General features: G+C 39.7%; 1 protein-coding gene across 3 annotated transcripts in view; it reads left to right on the top strand.

Annotated features, from left to right (window-relative positions):
- LOC136862875 (uncharacterized) overlaps positions 1-16,410 on the top strand; it is a 238,822-nt gene that overhangs the window by 77,583 nt on the left and 144,829 nt on the right. Inside the window, exon 1 of one of the 3 annotated variants that reach the window (XM_067139146.2) lies at positions 4,329-4,459. The exons of the other annotated variants lie outside the window; for them this stretch is intronic. The gene's annotated coding sequence lies outside the window, so the exon portion shown is untranslated. Of the gene's footprint in view, positions 1-4,328; positions 4,460-16,410 lie in introns of those variants that run through there. 3 annotated transcript variants of the gene reach the window in all.

The following is a 16,410-nucleotide window of genomic DNA, read 5'->3' as shown; positions in this document are numbered from 1 at the left end:
CTTGCAAAATTGTACTTAAGGTTTCTATTTATGTATTTTGTAGCAATTTGTAAACTGAGGGTTTTTCTAAGTGAAATGTTTGGATTTCATTCTTCAGTACTAGTATTTCATTACTGTATATGACACTTTGGATAGAAAATAGTTTTTCGGATTGACGCCTAGGCTATTTCTGATAGCTGTTGACGAAGCTGCAGAGGATCAAACCAGCCTTCGGGCTGAATACCCAACATACATACATCTAATACAGTTTGATAACACTTTGTTTGTTGTGATCGGAGATTGAAAGTTCAGCCAATAACATCAATTCAAAACTTAATTATAATTTAAGAACTTATATAGACTTGTTCGATGAAGTGTCTTCAAAAAATAAGATTCTTAATTTAAAGTGGATGTGGAATGAAGTGGATGAATTGAAACTCTTGGAATCGTCAAAGGAAGCGGTCAGGATTTTCAGTTTCCTCCCTCAAAGAATGTAATTATAAAGCTCCAAATCTCCATAACATTAAAATGACAACGGAAACTGTGAAATCCTTTCTAAAAATTATTTTAAACAGTTACTGCAGCCGCAGTAACTTGTACTAATAAAAGAGTTGAACCTATCATCGAAAAGCTGTACCCTCAGAAAAATACATATCTAGTACTTGACGAAGTCCATAGCTGGACCATCTTCACCTTGCACCTAGCGAGTCATATTTCTAAGTCAACATTTTTACTAAAATGTTCAAGTTGTCCTTGTTTCTATTTCATAAATATGGCAACCATGTCATAACCTCATGTAACATTGCTTACTTAAACTTCAACCTAACAGAAATCTACAATTAAATTAATAATTTCTACTCGCACGAGTTGGCAAGAAGAAAATACTTTAAAACAGCGGAAGGTAAACGGTTCTGTTCTTGTCGAGATAGGTCGAAACTACACTGGTTGGTCTAAGGATTTATTCCAAACATGTACAGTATCAAATATTAGAATACCTAATATAATGCATATGACGCAACTGATATAGTACGTATATTCATGTAACATTGGATGCTACGAGTTTAAAAATAATTACCACCAGTCATCAGTCACCAGTGAGCTTGTAAACATTGACTTTGTTATTAATTTTACCTTCTTTATTGGTGTTCACAAGTAGAAATGCAGGTGGAATGTGGTAAGCGTGACGGCCCTCCTCAGACATATTGCTTAGCATTCATATTGTGTTCATTGTTTCTCAGACCAGGATATGAATCCTTGGACGACCAGGGATATTGAATCCGAAATTCTGATGAATGGATCTTGCTAATCAGTTCCCTTTTTCATTGTCAGGGCTGTTCAAAGAGAAGATCGTTTACATTATTTCAACGATTTTGAAAATAATTATTTTATTTTGAGGGAGGTAATTACGTTCGATTCAAAACTCTTAATTACAATGACAACTGTTCGCTGTCGTGGTGCAAGTTTTAGCATTGTATCTTCTCATCGTGCCTTTGCTGGCGGGACCTAGTGTTTACAGTGCACTATGTCTTCTGGTATGGGCTAGAGCAATTTTGTTACTTTCACTGATCTGTCTCAGCTTTATCCTTGGCTTTGACAAAATGAAAGTGACTGAGGTATGAGTGATGCTAGTAATGCCATTCCTTCTGCAGCCAGTCCCTGCTATGAATGGTGTGAAAATATTGCTCATAGGGTCGGTTGGTGCATGCATTATAGTGGGCTTGGCAGACTGATATGTAATAGCAACTTGTGGCTCGGTGAGGAAAGCAACGGAAAACTACCTCACTCCTCATTTCCCTAGTAAGCCTCTTCAGTGATGCCTAGGCCATCTATGACAGCTGATGGCAGAGCTGTTGAGGATCCAACCAGCCTTCGGGCTGAGGACTAAACATACACACATCTTCTTATCTAGTAAGGTTAAATTTGATTTCCAGTTCTGTCATAAAATCAGAATAATTTTAGAGACTTGAAGTGAGTTCACACAAGCATGTAGAGCAGTAGGCTGAAATCTCACTCTCGGCAATCCAAGAAATATTTCTCGGTGGAGCGTGATGTTCGGTTACCGACCAGTGCATGTATGATGTTTTAAATTGAGAGTCACATCTCTGTTGTTCGTACTTCACGTAAAATGAAAATCTCATGGCTATGATCACGACATCAACAATTGCGAAAAGATACAAGAAAAATAAAATAAAGTAATTATAGTAATAATGTCATACGTAAAATATGTTTGTGTGTCAGAATTATGCTCTGAAAAGGGATTTTAAGATGTCTGTGTATTTACTGAAGTTATTCTCTCAAATTTTAGCACTTTTAAGTGACAACTGACTGCGTCAGGAATCGATTCTGCAACCTTGAGTACGTAAGACGAATACCTCGATCAAATACGCTATGCAGTCGGTCAGTTTCTTCCATGGCTTCACTTTTCTACTCCAAGTAAATTCCAGGGTGTTTCTTTCTCAGTTTTAACCCCCATTTAATTACAAATGTTCACATCGGTGCAGACACGAGAGAAACAGAGGTTATCAATCTTCATACACACACTAAAGGCATGGGGCTGTTGACCAAGATATTCCAAGTCCCTTAATTGAAGTAACAACAACAATAACAGCAGCGTGAAGAAAGAGCAATATCTAGCGGAATTCAAAAACTTTGTATGAAGAACACAGTGGGAATTGAAGTCGCGCGCGCGTGCGTGTGTGTGTGTGTGTGTGTGTGTATACCGGGCGAGTTGGCCATGCCGTTAGGGGCGCGTGGCTGTGAGCTTGCATCCGGGAGATAGTAGGTTCGAATCCCACTGTCTGCAGCCCTGAAGATGTTTTTTTCGTGGTTTCCCATTTTCACACCAGGCAAATGCTGGGGCTAATTAAAGCCACGGCCGCTTCCTTCCAACTCCTAGCCCTTTCCTATCCCATCGTCGCCATAAGACCTATCCGTGTCGGTGCGACGTAAAACCACTAACAAAAAGAAGAAAAGCAAAGTCGTGTGTTACATGACGCTTGGAGCCATTTTTATCTAACCACTGCATTCAAACTTGCATTTTGGGTCTTCGATGTAATGACGTCAATCCGGCTCCTTAGCTGAATGGTCAGCGTTAAGGATTTCGGTTCAGAGGCTCTCGGGTTCGATTCCCGGCCGGGTCTGGATTTTAATCGCGTTTAATTAATTCTTCTGGCTCGGGGACTGGTTGTTTGAGTTTGTCCCACATTCCCGTCTTCATATTCAGACAACACAGCACACTACCAACCACCACAGAAACACGCAATAGTGATTACTTCCCTCCACATAGGGTTGTCGTAGGGAAGGGCATCCGGCCGTAAATCAGGGTCAAATCCACATGTGTAACACAGTTCGCACCAGCGACCCCACAATGTGTGGGAAAAGCGGTAGGCGACGAATGTGTGATAACGTCAGTAAGTTCGACAGGTGGCCTATATTCCTGTGGAGTACAGAGCACATGAATGCTGCTGGGAACTTTCTGCAAGCTTAACTCACTGCGGTCCTCACCTGCAGTCGTCGGTTGCAATTCGTATGTTCAGCGATGAGTTCCGTCATTATCGTTGTCCTCGTTGTTACTTCATTTAGGATTTAGGACATACCGGTCGTCAGCTCGGTGGACCTCTGTTTAATAATCATAATACCGAGTGAGTTGAAGTGCGTTTAGGGTCGCGTAGCTATGAGCTTGCATTTAGGAGATGGTGGGTTCGAATCCCACCGTCGGCAGTCCTGAAAATGGCGTTCTTTCAACTACTATAGTTCAATCACATCCTAATGCTAACCGACTTTAATGTGATTTGACCCTTCGACCTTGAGCTTAGGAGGCGATCATCTAACCAGCTACTCTACTCAGTTTAACACCCATAAGCACCTCCGACCACAGACGGGATAAAACCCACTATCTTGGGAAAAGAAAGGCAACTACGAACCGACTGTCCCACTGAAGTTGGCACTTCCTATAATGTTTGTAACTAGGGATTTGGGATTAACTTTCAGTTATCACAAGAATAGACTGGTGCCGAACGTGCGATCTTCGTTCACGAATTCAAGCAAGCGCCATCTTATTCATTCTGTTCGCTACTTGAGTATCTGATTTATAAGAAGAATTAAGTATTTCCTTCAGTGATATTCATTTGATAAAGATTACATTAGATGAAATGATCACCGTTCCACAGAGTAACCTTGATGGCTGCGACTCCAGCGGATGAAGGCTCGCACTGCCCCAGTTGCCCTGGCAGGCCCGCCAGTGACCCAGTAGCCAGGGCCCAACCCGTCTTTCGTTCTGTCTCCATTCCCCCACTTCCTCTTCTGCTGAGGTCGTCTGCGTCACCTTGCGTCCATCGCATCGCGCGCGACAATTACACAATTTCCATCTGACTAACAAATGATTTGTCGTTGGCTTGAAGACAGTGCCGAGGGTTGTGCTTACACTAGTCCGCCAACAGCCGGTCAAGACACTTCTCGAGAGCTTTCCTCTGTACTGAAGGTAGGGTGTTGCATGTTAAGTAGCCTCTATCACTTGCTGCATGAAGTAGTGCTTCCTTATTTCAATCAACTCATACGCTTATTGGCAGACAGAATGTGAAATTATTATGGGAAAATCTGAGTAACGTACATATAGGAATAATTTGTTCATCAGTTCTGCGATATGTGTCCTATGGTCGCTATAAATTTTTCCCTGAAATGTTGTTAAACTGCGTCTTTCATAGATTTGCCCTTTCGTACATTTTGAAGAACACATTTTTTAAAATTTCGTACCACATCGTACAAATCTCTCCTTTATATTTAATTATGTACTAGTTCTGACCTAGCTGATACTTTACAAGGAAATTATTTTATAGAAAATATAAACCACGGAATATTTTGTTATATTCATATAAAGCCATTCGTACATCAGCCTCGCGAATAACGTTTCTCATTACAAGTTAAGCTTCATATTAATATCTAGCGCTAAATGCAGTTAATCTACAGCAAACAATACGTGACTTAAATTGGTTAATTTACTCGTGTCTAAATTCTAACTCTAATATTTGTTTCAATGCTCTTCAATTTGAGCCCTTCATTTCCGCCGCTATGGTAACGTAATAACAGAGTTCTATACGGCTGGCCCGAGTTCAATTTCTGTCTGTGCCACGAATGTCGGACAGGTTTGAGGGCCTGGGCGGTCTGCATACAACCTTAGGTAACATAATTGATTAGAGAAGCCCACTCTCGGCCAATCTAGTAGTGATTATCTTTGGTTTCCTACGTAAGTGCCGGAATGGTACTGTACATGACATTTCTTCACCATAGTCACTTCCTTCCCAATTACAAATACGTACCACTACAGACGCAAAAGTTACAAAGATTGTCAGACATATTACACGCGCACATAAAGTATACGAGACTGTTAATCAGCATGTCCCATGAACCTTACATTAAGTAATTCATAATAAACCTCTTCAATAAATATACATTCGAGTTTGAAATGAACTTAAGGACTCCTTCTGCTCAAAAATTTTCTCTACGTACTATTGCGATTTACTGTGTACTTGTGCGTGTAATGGGTAGGCTTGTTTAGGTCACTATATACTCGGTACTTTGATTATTGGCTGATGATGAGGCTAGAGACTTTCAATTTTTGGAACCCTAGGTTATATCAGAAATACACCTACTGTAATGTCAGGTCCTTGAAGCGAATTACTTATAAATCAAGTTAATATGAAAATATGCTTACAACACTTTTTCCTTAACTCTATGTTAATGGTACGATCACTCTAATGTTCTCACGCTCAGTATGATTAACTTAAATATTTGGCCTACTCGCTGTTTAACGCAGTTATATCTTTCGTCCGTGTGCCATGTCGGCCTTGCTTGAAAGAAACTTTCACACATTTAACTTTAGGGACACATTTTTTTAATTTACTTCCATACTTTGTAAAATTCTCACAAAATAATCAATGCTTGTGTTCCGAACAAGTACGTCACCCCACTGAGGACCTACGAAACAATCTGTAATCTACCATTGTGGCGATAAAAATAAAATTATAGTCTGTCTAAGTTCATTTCTTCCTCTTGTAAAACATGAGTCTCACAGTTTGGAGCATACTGTAGTTCCCCATCCACCCTATGGTTCATTAGAAGGGCTCAGACATTTAAGACTTTTGAAACGATGGATCTCTCTCCGTACAACCATTTCAAGAAAAAATCAGCTAAATACTTCCACTGATCTCCGTATCTCCGTTTAATACGATACGATACATAACGTCGTGGTGACTGACTGTTTTCTGGCTCCGCTGCCCCCCCACCTCCAACTTCAAAATAATGTTCGAATGTAAAGCACGCCTTATTATGCTGTGGGTAGTTACGTTATACAGCGTGAATTTGAAATAACTTCAGATATTTAGGAAGTGATTTGAAATATAAATAATGTAAATTGTAAAATACTTTTTCTCGATTAATATTTCCCGATCTGAGCAAAAAAATAAATAAATATAGAAACATGTCCTTCATTTGACTCTTCCATTTACGAAAATGACCCCTTCAATGGTACTTTTCTTTCCTTAAACTTAAATAAAATTATACCAAATGAAGGTCTTTGTAAAGTGAATGGTTTTTAATGCGAAACACTGCCGTATTAACATTTTAAGATGCAATAATATGAATAGTAATGTCATTGGCCTTACGACCCATTAACTATTTTCACGGTTTTCGGAGATACCGATATGCCGGAATTTAGTCCCTCAGGAGTTCTTTTACGTGCCAGTAAATCTACCGACACGAGGCTGACGTATTGGAGCACCTTCAAATACCACCGGACTGAGCCAGGATCGAACATGCCAAGTTGGGGTCAGAAGGCCAGCGCCTCAACCGTCTGAACCACTCAGGCCGGCATTTCAAAACGTAGGCCTGTTAAAGACAGGCTCAACGTATACGCTTAATTTCCTATAAACTATTCTAAAATATTATTTTATCAGTTACATAAATTCCTGTATCGGCACAGTGAAACTTACGTTCGAGTCAACCGTTTACGTAACTGAAGTTTCAAATACAAGTTAAATTCTACTTTTCTTCTCAAACATTGTTGCTCGAATGAAGGAATTACTCTACATTGTTCCTTTAGGGAATAACATTTCCATCATTCCTGCGAGGTCCAATTTTATGTCAAATTCTCCCAGTCTGAAGTCATAAAACAATTTTCTGGAGATCGACAAAGCTGTTTATGTGCAGCTATATTCTAATTGGCTTTGATCTTCGTTGTGCAATGGCGGGAGCTGCTTAGCTAAGACAGTAAAGACATGCTCGATTAGTGTGGCTTCATTTCACTGTCAGGAAGTCCAGAAATTTAGAAATGAGAATGTCCTTGGGTTAGCTTAGCATACACCAGAAATGGATAACAGTTGATTTTTGTGGTCAAAAACCATTCTATTTCACTTCTGCTCCTCCAAGGCTTTTCATAGCCTATAAAGAAATAGGTTTGTTTTGTTGAGCATCGAAAACCTCAAATGATTTTCAATCATAATCTAATGTATATTGTGACGGGGAAATAAGAAACCGTTTCTGAAGTTTCATGAATGTAAATATATTCGTTTCATTGCCAGTTATGGAGGATTTTGTTTTGAAATAAGGCATATTTCGACCTATATACTGTTTATCAAACCAGATAAACATATACAACTCACTAAGTAAGTTTTTGAAAAAAGATGAGAAATCCTTTGGGTATTGTTTGTAATGTGTAAACCCATCTATGTCGCTAATATTTTATTCGAGAACTCACTATTTCATCGTAAATTATGGGGTTGAAGAACGTTTGAAGTTTTTCTCTGTTTTATCTGTCTGAACAAAGTCAGTTATACTAAAATCGAGATCTGAAGAACTTCATAGATGATGTAGATGTGCTTGATTACACAGAAGAACAATATGCTGAATAAGAGCTATTTGTGTGGCATTATATAGAAGTTAAGGCTAGTAGTACAATATTAAGGCTGTAACAGTGCGTTTGTTCGTGAATTTTAATTGATTTAGTATTTTTATTTATTTTATATGTAAATTCTTGTTTATGACAGGTATACGACAATTCAACAATCTTTTTTAATGCATTGACTTTGAAAGGAAATTTGTGTACACATACATTTCAGTAAATCCACAAAATTACATGATAAACTGTAAAGCAGATGTTTCAGTGTATTTTACTTAATATGAAAGTAAATGAGAGGAAGTATATAATAAATCACTAAAATCCCATTGTTGTTTGCTACCGATCTTAGAATTGTGTAACCTACTCACTATGTCTGTAGTTTCTTTCCAGAATATTTTTCTTACAAGTTGCTTTATGTCGCACCGACACAGACAGGTCATATGGCGACCATGAGACAGGAAAGGGCTAGGAGTAGGAAGGAATCAGCCGTGGCCTTAATTAAGCTACAGCCTGGTGTGAAAATGGGAAACCACGGAAAACCATCTTCAGGGCTGCCGACAGTGGGGTTCGAACCCACTATCTCCCGAATCCTGGGTACTGGCCGCAACTAAGCAACTGCAGCTATCAAGCTTGGTTTTTCCAGAATCGAACTAAGTCAAGTGACTTAGTTTATTTTTGGAAACACCTCTGCATTCTAACGTTAATAACGTCAACACAGGGGTTTAGTTTGTTAATATTGTTCTAAATTTTACTTTCGAAATGTTAATCTTATGTCATAATGAAGTAATAATGCCTAAATAGGCTCCGGTTCAAAAATGGATTTCCTGAAAAATCAGTCATTTTGACTTAATGAGTTTTGGAAACGAGCTCTTCAATTATAGGACAACCACCAAGGTTAATATGGTACGTAAGCCGTTTGGAATTTAAATTCCACCATTACATTTCGTTTTAGAACTTCCACTTGTGCTCTCCTGCACAGTAAAATTATAATGAACAAAGCGTTCTTTTGTACTTAATTACCGGGCGAGTTGGCCGTGCGGTCAGGGGCGCGCAGCTGTGAGCTTGCCTTAAGTAAGGCCACGCCCACTTCCTTTCCATTTATACCCCTTTCCTATCCCATCGTCGCCATAAGACCTATCTGTGTTGGGGCAACTTGATCATCAGTTCTGCTAAATAATTAGGAAAATCCACGGTAAATAGATTTGTGTTGTTGTCCTTCTGTTGATGTGCTGTGGATTATAACAGACGCCAGGGTGTTCCAAAGGATTTCATTGCCACGCCGACAACCAACGACACGGAGTTACTACATTTAAATACCATCAAAGCCCAGCGACCTCAGTTGGGATCGACCCCACAAACTTGGGAAAGAGAATGACAACTTCTAACAGATTGCACTACTCAGTAGGTCGACAATTACCTTTTGCTTGCAACATTTGTCATGGTTATGGCCTGAGTGTGCTGAAACTTGGAATAAGGTGAGTTTTCCGTTGTTAATGAACATTGGATTACTTATCCTATGGAGATCTTCTGATATCAAGATTTCCTCAAGATCTCAAGATCCTATCTTCTTTCTACGCATGGCATTTTCTTCACAACAAAGTTAAAAAGAAAAAAAAAGAATAAAAAGAAAAAGCAAAGAGCAAAGCTACAGTGTAAGCCTCAGTCGAGTTGCCTGTTATTCCCAGTGCCATGTCTGGGCGAGTGGATGATGCAATAACTGCCCTACCTATATAGCTCGCCCAGTGATGTCATGGTCTTTGCGATAAGCTTCCGTACAGCGCACAGAGTGATTGCTTCTTAAAGAGCAGTAATTGATCGGTTTAGTGCGTTTCATGGTTTCTGAATTAAGTGTTGAACAGCGTACTTTCGTGTGCTGTAGATCTTTAAATGCAATTCACACCGAAATTTGAAGATTCATGGGGCTGAATTGCAGGGAGTGCACCGAAATATCTTCATACGCTGCAACGCTTGTCTACAGGCTGAGGGAGATAATTTTCAACACTTACTGTATTGGATCAGTTTTGTTGTTTTTCTATCTGTTTTTCAATCTGATGATCTATTCATTGAAGTTGATGAGTTTTCTACGGGCGTATGGGAACAGTGTGACGACGAACGCTCTCTCGTTTACCGATACGCGGCATGCAGGAAGGACGGCAACTCTTGCGGGGCTCGCCCTTCGTAAAGGCCGTGCAGGCCCTTGGAGCAGTGGAAGGCGAAGTCTTTCACTACCTTTTACTTCGGCATTAAATGGGATAATGTGGTTAGCCCTGTACGGGGCCACCTATGCCTCCAGGAATTTACCTGGTACTCATTTTTGGTGTAGGCTGGGTGAACCTCAGAGCCATATGCCCCTCCAGAAGTGGAAATTTCGTTTATAAAATTTTCACCTTCGTGGCAGGAAAAAAAAAACAATATATATATAAATGTAACATTTCAGTACTGGAATACTGGATACTGGCCGCACTTTAGCGACTGCAGCTATCGAGCTCGTTATCCACTTGAACAACAGTATGTTAAGATGTATAATGCAGTTCTGGGTATCGTACTGGCAGAAACATTGTTTTTCCGTGTTATTTTCCAAGAGGCTCGGGATTGTGATTAACAACTCAGTGTACTTAAAATGCGTGTGAAGGCTCATAACCTGTGTAATTATTGTGTTTGGACTAGTTATTTTTCTTGGAAAGCTAGCAGAAACAGCTTTGATGTGTGTACGACAGTCTCATACTCTATCATTTTAACTTCTCAAGGTACCGAGAGAGGTTGCCGTGAGGTTAGGGACACGCAGTTGTGAGCTTGCATTCGGGAGAGAGTGGGCTCGAACCCCATTCTCGGCGGCCTGAAGATGGTTTTCCATTTTCCCCATTTTCACACCAAGCATATGCTGCGGCTCTACCTTAATTAAGGCCACAGCCGCTTCCTTCCCACTCTCAGCCCTTTCCTATCCCATCGTCGCCTTAAGACCTAACTGTGTCAGTACGACGTAAAGCAGATTGTAAAAAGAAACTTCTGAAGATACCCTTAGATTTTCCATATCAAAGAATTCCCTTGCTTAATTTTACTATTGTGATATAGCTTTTCCCAATTAGTGTATTCCACTAATTATGAAGCTCCATTTTTCAGGTGGGTTGATCTCCCGCGGCCATTAAGAAGCATAACCACAAACAATCGATTGCACTGAGTAGTAATTAACAGCGTGTTCCGCTGTAGATTGTATCTGCTGTAATAAGATTCGGATGAGAGCATCGAGCATGAACAAAAAACGTCCTTAACCATTAATTACTCCTCCCTGTCCACACTGAATCACGACGATTTTCGGAAGTGAATAATTGAACTATTGTTGGGGGCTATGTTTCACCGTTCTTATAAGGGGTGAGCGGAATTAGATCATGAGGGTATCTGCCTTACCGGGCGAGTTGGCCGTGCGGTTAGGGGCGAGCAGCTGTGAGCTCACGTCCGGGAGATAGTGGGTTCGAACCCCACTGTCGGCAGCCCTGAAGATGGTTTTCCGTGGTTTCCGATTTTCACACCAGGCACATGCTGAGGCTGTACATTAACTAAGGCCACGACCGCTTCCTTCCCGTTCCTAGGCCTTTCCTGTCCCATCGTCGCCATAAGACCTATCTGTGTCGGTGCGACGTAAAGCAAATAGCAAAAACAAGTATCTGCTTATATTTTTAAGTATTATTTTTACTTAATTTTCTATTATATATTTAATAATAATGATAACAATAATAAAACAAAAAAAATAATGAAATGGCGTATGACTTTTAGTGCAGGGAGTGTCCGAGGACATGTTCGGCTCGCCAGGTGCAGGTCTTTTCATTTGACACCCGTAGGCAACCTGCGCGTCGTGATGAGGGTGAAATGATGATGCAGACAACACATACACCCAGTCCCCGTGCCGGCGAAATTAACCAATGATGGTTAAAACTCCCGACCCTGTCGGGAATCGAACCCGAGACCCCTGTGAGCAAAGGCCAGCACGCTAACCATTTATCCATGGAGAACAAAAATAGTAAATGATGGAGAAACTTAAATTATACTGGGGCCGGGGTGAGTGGAGCAGATGGTAGAGCACTGGATTTCTGAGTCCAAGGTGGTAGGTTCGATCCTGGCTCATTTCGGTGGCATTTGAAGGTGCTGCATTACGCTAGTCTCGCGTCGGTAGATTTACTTGCACGAGAATTCGTGCGGCACAAAATTATTATTATCATTATTATTATTATTATTATTATTATTATTATTATTATTATTATTATTATTATTATTATTATTATTGTTGTAGTTTTTTTCTTCTGCTGTGGTATATACACCCATATTAAACCTTGTCATTACATTTTTATTGGCAGTATCAATACAGTCAAGCATGCTTGAATCTAATGCATGCTAATAATAAAATACTTTTAAAGTTACCTGATTTATAAAAGAACTGCTCTCGTCGATTCTTCTGCAGTGTAAGTTATTCACTATTTTAAACACAAAATACTAACCACTGTTAAACGAGACTATCCAAAACGTATGGTCTCCACTCCGCAACTGGTAAAAGCGAATTGTAAACTAAAATTCGAAACGTGACGAAAGCCTCACTCTGTGAATGATCACCAGAACATGTTACATGAGGTTAGAACTTTTTTTTTTTGCTATTTTGCTTTACGTCGCATCGACACAGGTAGGTCTTATGGCGACGATGGGACAGTAAAGGCCTAGAAATGGGAAGGAAGCGGCCGTGGCCTTAATTAAGGTACTGCCCTAACATTTGCCTTGTGTGAAAATGGGAAACCACGGAAAACCATCTTCAGGGCTGCTGACAATGGGGTTTGAACCCACTATCTCCCGGATGCGAGCTCACAGCTGCGCGTTCCTAACAGCACGGCCAACTCGCCCGGTGAGGTTAGAACAATATAAGTTAGTTTGCAGTAACATCGCCATAACACTCGCCGCTACAGCATCGTCTACATTGTCCTATTTTATTGCGGGCATGTCAAAGGTAGCACCTAGCTTGGCATGTTAAAATGCATTGAAACTTTCACTTCCTCAAAGGTTTACTGACCTTCAAAACAGTTACCAATATTCACTATGAGGGCTGAAAGCGAATTAGCCCCAGGGTCAGGATAAACGTAGAAAACGTGTAATACAATCCTACTTTCATTTTCTCATATCATTAATTACTTTAGAACAGTGGTACTCAGATATTAATTTGGTCTCATTAAATTATCTAAAATGTAAATAATATAACACATCCAAATTCTTATCACCGAAAATCTGGTGGGTCTAAGCCCCTGATTATAATTCATTCTTTTCGATGACCTATCATTGAGATTTTTATTTTAGCAGGTATACACTGAAGGTTCTAAAAAAATCCGATATTCTCTGCTGGGTTTAATGTCACGCTCTGGGAGTCTGGAGAACGACACTCAACTTCTGATCCACACAGAAAGATGTAATATAATAATAATAATAATAATAATAATAATAATAATAATAATAATAATAATAATAATAATAATAATAATAATAATAATAATTAGTTCAACGTCCCTTGAACTACTATTGGTGTTAATTAACGTTAGAGTTCTGGAATCTTTACCAGAAAAGTGATTGTCAACATGCCAATGAATCTACTGACTCAGGTCTGCAGTGTTCAAGAACTTCTAATTCTAATCCCATGGGTCACAATTCGGTACCGCAACCTTCAGTATATGATGCGAACACGTAACCAATACAGCCAGTCGTTAAAATTTTGTTGTTTTTACGGAACATTGTGGTCAGCAATCGCGTGCATTTTGTGCGTGTATAATCAGTCCTCTGACTTGCATGACAGTGACGTCTGTTTTGGTGTGTATATTAGTAATATATTCGAGCTAGAATTGCGTACCACAACTACTACTTCTTCAACATCTCTTCAAGTTGTGTAGATTACAGTAGAAACCAGGATGTTGGAAATTTGTTTCTCGGGAATTTTTACCTTACCATTAACACGGATTTCAAGCACCTAAGCACCCTCAAATACTACCAGCATCAGTAAGGATAAAATCCACTATCGTGGGAACTGAAGGACGTTGACTAACCAAATGCGCTATTGATGTCGTCACTAACGTTATAAAACATCCTCCCTTACTTTTCTATAAGATTGTAGTGTATAACTCCGAACACGTACCTCTTCCTTTTTTTTTGCTAGGGGCTTTACGTCGCACCGACACAGATAGGTCTTATGGCGACGATGGGATAGGAAAGGAATAGGAGTTGGAAGGAAGCGGCCGTGGCCTTAATTAAGGTACAGCCCCAGCATTTGCCTGGTGTGAAAATGGGAAACCACGGAAAACCATCTTCAGGGCTGCCGATAGTGGGATTCGAACCTACTATCTCCCGGATGCAATCAATCAATGAATACTGATCTGCATTTAGGGCAGTCGCCCAGGTGGCAGATTCCCTATCTGTTGCTTCCCTAGCCTTTTCCTAAATGATTTCAAAGAAATTGGAAATTTATTGAACGTCTCCCTTGGTAAGTTATTCAAATCCCTAACTCCCCTTCCTATAAATGAATATTTGCCCCAGTTTGTCCTCTTAAATTCCAAATTTATCTTCATATTGTGATCTTTTCTACTTTTATAAACGCCACTCAAACTTATTTGTCTACTAATGTCATTCCACGCCATCTCTCGGCTGACAGCTCGGAACATACCACTTAGTCGAGCAGCTCTTCTTCTTTCTCTCAATTCTTCCCAACCCAAAATTTGCATCATTTTTGTAACGCTACTCTTTTGTCGGAAATCACCCAGAACAAATCAAGCTGCTTTTCTTTGGATTTTTTCCAGTTCTTGAATCAGGTAATCCTGGTGAGGGTCCCATACACTGGAACCATACTCTAGTTGGGGTCTTACCAGCGACTTATATGCCCCCTCCTTTACATCCTTACTACAACCCCTAAACACCCTCATAACCATGTGCAGAGATCTGTACCCTTTATTTACAATCCCATTTATGTGATTACCCCAATGAAGGTCTTTCCTTATATTAACACCCAGATACCTACAATGATCCCCAAAAGGAACTTTCACCCCATCAACGCAGTAATTAAAACTGAGAGGACTTTTCCTATTTGTGAAACTCACAACCTGACTTTTAACCCCGTTTATCAACATACCATTGCCTGCTGTCCATCTCACAACATTTTCGAGGTCACGCTGCAGTTGTAACTTGTAACGTTGTAACTTATTTATCACTCTATAGAGAATAACATCATCCGCAAAAAGCCTTACCTCCGATTCCACTCCTTTACATATATCATTTATATATATAAGAAAACATAAAGGTCCAATAATACTGCCTTGAGGAATTCCCGTCTTAATTATTACAGGGTCAGATAAAGCTTCACCTACTCTAATTCTCTGAGATCTATTTTCTAGAAATATAGCAACCCATTCAGTCACTCTTTTGTCTAGTCCAATTGCACTCATTTTTGCCAGTAGTCTCCCATGATCCACCCTATCAAATGCTTTAGACAGGTCAATCGCGATACAGTCCATTTGACCTCCAGAATCCAAGATATCTGCTATATCTTGCTGGAATCCTACAAGTTGAGCTTCAGTGGAATAACCTTTCCTAAAACCGAATTGCCTTCTATCGAACCAGTTATTAATTTCACAAACATGTCTAATATAATCAGAAAGAATGCCTTCCCAAGGCTTACATACAATGCATGTCAAACTTACTGGCCTGTAATTTTCAGCTTTATGTCTGTCACCCTTTCCTTTATACACAGGGGCTACTATAGCAACTCTCCATTCATCTGGTATAGCTCCTCCGACCAAACAAGAATCAAATAAGTACTCAGATATGGTACTATATCCCAACCCATTGTCTTTAGTATATCCCCAGAAATCTGATCAATTCCAGCCGCTTTTCTAGTTTTCAACTTTTGTATCTTATTGTAAATGTCATTGTTATCATATGTAAATTTTAATACTTCATTGGCCTTAGTCTCCTCCTCTACCTCGACATTTTCCTTGTAACCAACAATCTTTACATACTGCTGACTGAATACTTCTGCCTTTTGAAGATCCTCACATACACACTCCCCCTGTTCATTAATTATTCCAGGAATGTCCTTCTTGGAACCTGTTTCTGCCTTAAAATACCTATACATACCCTTCCATTTTTCACTAAAATTTGTATGACTGCCAATTATGCTTGCCATCATGTTATCCTTAGCTGCCTTCTTTGCTAGATTCAATTTTCTAGTAAGTTCTTTCAATTTCTCCTTACTTCCACATCCATTTCTAACTCTCTTTCCAGTCTGCACCTCCTTCTTAGTCTCTTTATTTCTCTATTATAATAAGGTGGGTCTTTACCATTCCTTACCACCCTTAAAGGTACAAACCTGCTTTCGCATTCCTCAACATTTTTTTAAAACCCATCCCAGAGTCTGTTTACATTTTTATTTACCGTTTTCCACCGATCATAGTTACTTTTTAGAAACTGCCTCATGCCTGCTTTATCAGCCATATGGTACTGCCTAATAGTCCTACTTTTAAGACCTT

Source organism: Anabrus simplex, chromosome 2 (assembly GCF_040414725.1).
Source record: "Anabrus simplex isolate iqAnaSimp1 chromosome 2, ASM4041472v1, whole genome shotgun sequence".
In the NCBI taxonomy this organism is placed as follows: Eukaryota; Metazoa; Arthropoda; class Insecta; order Orthoptera; family Tettigoniidae; genus Anabrus; species Anabrus simplex.
The sequence above is the reverse complement of the archived record's forward strand: the minus strand, read 5'-3'. Positions and strand labels throughout refer to the sequence as shown.